The sequence below is a fragment of the Oreochromis aureus genome, linkage group 23 (genome assembly GCF_013358895.1).
Source record: "Oreochromis aureus strain Israel breed Guangdong linkage group 23, ZZ_aureus, whole genome shotgun sequence".
NCBI classification, from domain to species: domain Eukaryota; kingdom Metazoa; phylum Chordata; class Actinopteri; order Cichliformes; family Cichlidae; genus Oreochromis; species Oreochromis aureus.
Window position 1 is genome coordinate 14,176,300 of NC_052963.1, and position 3,572 is coordinate 14,179,871.

The following is a 3,572-nucleotide window of genomic DNA, read 5'->3' on the forward strand; positions in this document are numbered from 1 at the left end:
CCAACACAAATCCCAATCCTAATGAGGACACATGTATGAACTTTCTCTTAGTATTTAGGTATGAACACAAAGCAAAAATGAAAGCCAGCCTCTAAAGCGATCGCCACAGTGATTCTACTTTAGAAACACGAACAGGTAGAAATGGAGGCTTCAAGCCTGATTGTTCATCCTGATTGTTTGGCCTGCAAATATGCAAGAAAACGTATTTTTTGTACAACAACAGAAAAGCCAGCTGTGAGTGACAAAATTTGTTTGATGCTGTGATCATGTGGCATTAAGTTTCTGAAACACAAACAGAGAAGTGGTACATTTTCTTAGAACTGGTGCACTGGTGATGGAGGTGATGATTTAAATGATTATATAAGGTGGTGCTGCTGAAATGTATAAAAATCAAAGTGGCAAGAACCAAGTGTTCTTTGTTCCAGTTTGACCGACTTGAACGTAACAGCGTGTCTCAGCTACACTCTGCTCATCTCGAGTCTTCGCTTCTCATTTGGTAAGAACGTTTTGTTTGTATAATAAAAATATGTACAATAAAAATATTTAATACTCAACAGGCTCATGTTCTACACCTCCAAGGAAGTATAACAACCCTCTCCTGCCACACTTTATCTACTTTACAATCCAGACATGGGCTTAAAATAATGCTGATATTATCTGGGTTCTGTGAACACACAAATCCTGTATAACCTACATGCATGTATAGTTTGAGACCAGTCTTTATGTTAAATAATCTTCAATTTTTATTCTAACTATCAGATGTTACCTATTCAATCATGTAATTGATTTATTGTAATCTTTCGCCAGCTTCAGAGCATTTCACCTGCTGTTCCAGACAACCCACTTGTGCCTGATCCGCTGCAGGTTAACCAACCAACCAACCAACCACTCATTAGTGAAACAAAAAATAAGGTAAGTGTCCAGATTTGGTTTTATAAATTACTCATTTAACAGATACATTTAGCAAGAATGCTGTGCTGGATGTCTTCTAGTGCAGGAAATGTGATGAGTTTCTTGATTTCAGTTTTATTCTTTTTAGATGTGCAATACATCATTGTTATTACAGACCAAGCCAAACTATATGAGAGGAAAGCTCTCTGGTAGTTACATTTAAGATGATTTCATGTCTGAGTTGATGTTTAGGTTCTTGCACATTGCTTCATTGGGTAATGTAAAAATTTCAGGCTGGTTATCAGTGTGTGAAAAGACAAAATCACAATTCTAATGAGTCTCACTATAAGACAATTAGATTCAACAGCAATTTGTGGTTAAGCAATAACTAAGATTATTAAACAATGAAGCCAATAAACAAAGTTAGATGGTCATCAGTGTAGTTACACCCAAGGCAAGCAGAAACTACCAAAATAAATAAATAAAATAAAATACACACACACACACACACACACACACACACACACACACACACACACACACACACACACACACACACACACACCTGTATTTCAGAGCAGGGCATTCTCATTCCCAACTCATAATGAGAGCATGTTGTGCAGAGAGAGCTGCAGTCTCCAACATGATTGATTACTGCAGCTTTCAGTGACAATAGCTGACTGCGGCCACACGATGGCAGTAATGTAAAGGCTGGATGGGCATATTATTTGACAGCGATGAAAGGAGAGAGACAGCTTTGGTTTGGTACTTTTTAATTTGTGAACGCCACTCAGGAAGAAATAAAACAGAACAATAAAAACGCCCTGCGTGCAGAGAGTTCTACAAAAACTGCACTTTTAAAAGTGTTGTAATGTCATAATCTTCCATAAACGTAAGCTATCACAATTTTTAAAAGCTTCCTCAAACAAATATGTTGATAATGGTGACCAACACCACTTAACTACCTTTAGTTGAGCAAGTTCAATGTTACATAAAACTATGCTAACATTTACACTGATTATCACCGTAGTAATTGATTAGCTTATCAAAGTTAGAAAGAAAATAGACATCTCACAGACACTGACAGTTTTCCTATTAATGTTCCATCTACTCTGTTTTGTCCCAACTCTTTTAATTTAGTTTTCAAACCCTTCATATTTCTATCTGGTCATGCAGTCTTTTATTTAATTATATTAATTATAAGGTAATTATTACCCATATCATACTTTTCTCTGGCCTCTTGAAGCCCCAAAACAACATCTGACAGTCCGTTTTGTTTGCTTACTTCTGATCTTCCAGTCTCAGAAAGAATGCAGATAACAAACCCAATCAGAACAGTCTCTCTTTTCTGAAACTACAGTATTTGTGCTGTTTAATTAATTAACTTTCCTGTTTTATTCACCAGAGGATCATGAAGGTTCAAATTGTCTGTTTGCTGCTGGGCCTGCTTTCTGCTGTGGAGCTCTCTGCAAGCCTGGACTTCTATCAAAAACATGTCATTGGAAAAATGCAGCCACGAGAATGTAGTCAGATAATAAGGGAGAGAAACATCAGAGAAAAAGGTGAATTCAAAAAAATAAATACATTTCTTCTGACCACAGTTAAAAATGTCAATAAAATCTGTGCACGTGGTGATGGAAGGAAGAGTGCTACGTTACTTGTTGTTGTATGCAATCATGTTGGTACCAGTTCAAGTCAAGGCAAATATACAGGTCAAGGCCCTGAGTTCAGCAAAGTTGATATACATTGTGAAGGTGGAGTGCCAGTCCACTTGTATAGTGTGTAAATTGGTTAAACTGTTCTGAATTGTTGCTTTTTGCTTAGTTTGAAGTTGACACCCACCCTGGCTACAATCTCATCTTATTGCTTGTCATGATTTTTCCTTAGTTTGCTTTAGAAAAAAAAAATGAATATTGAAAATGCAATAAAACATTATGTTCTGCACTCAGTTATCTTACATGGAATTCTTGAACTCAACTTGCCTTCTGTCTGCTGAATTGATAAAATAAACTCACTAACCAGCTTTCTGCCTCAGAGAATTTCTGTCCCTTAAAAATGTCATGATTTTTACAAATTGTATTTTCCCACATAGATTCAAAGTGACATTACATTTAGTTCAGTAATACTGCATAATGAAAATGAAAAATCTTTCAATAATGAATGAATTTCCATGGATTTGTTGAGGTAAAGGCTGATGTTTCCTGTAACAGCAATATAAGAGCTTCACTCTAAAGCTCTACATGTCAGGGAGTAGGGATGGGTACCGGTTTCCGGTGCCGTAAACGGCATAAACGGTAGTAACCAGACCGAAAAGCAGCACATTTCGGTGCTTTATTTCGGTGCTTTTTTTTTTCTTGAGATGTCATACGCTTTGGATTCTAGCCAATCATTTTACCTTTACAAGGATAGTAGGCAGGCCCAGGTACGTACGTTCTTTTAGAGCAGAGCTACAGATTAAAAACTCCCAAGGTGAAGCGGTCAAAAGTCTGGCTGTACTTCACAGCAAAAGATGCAAACTCAGCAGCCTGCAACAAGTGCTTTAAGCCCCACGCCCCAGGTACCGCGAGCAAAAAGGAGGAGATCACGTTTAATCGGTTATAACACAGGGTGAGAAATATAAGTCCAGACATGTGTGGTATCAACAGAAACCTCTGAATCTCAGCTAAAATGTCATATAAACC

The 3,572-nt window shown here is 37.3% G+C and overlaps 1 long non-coding RNA gene across 1 annotated transcript; it reads left to right on the forward strand.

The window, feature by feature from the left end:
* Positions 1–341: 341 nt before the first annotated feature.
* LOC120436118 lies at positions 342–2,915 on the forward strand. The gene is made up of 3 exons (XR_005610153.1): positions 342–496; positions 808–912; positions 2,297–2,915. It is a non-coding gene; the product is annotated as an uncharacterized LOC120436118 (long non-coding RNA).
* The last annotated feature ends 657 nt before the right edge of the window (positions 2,916–3,572 follow it).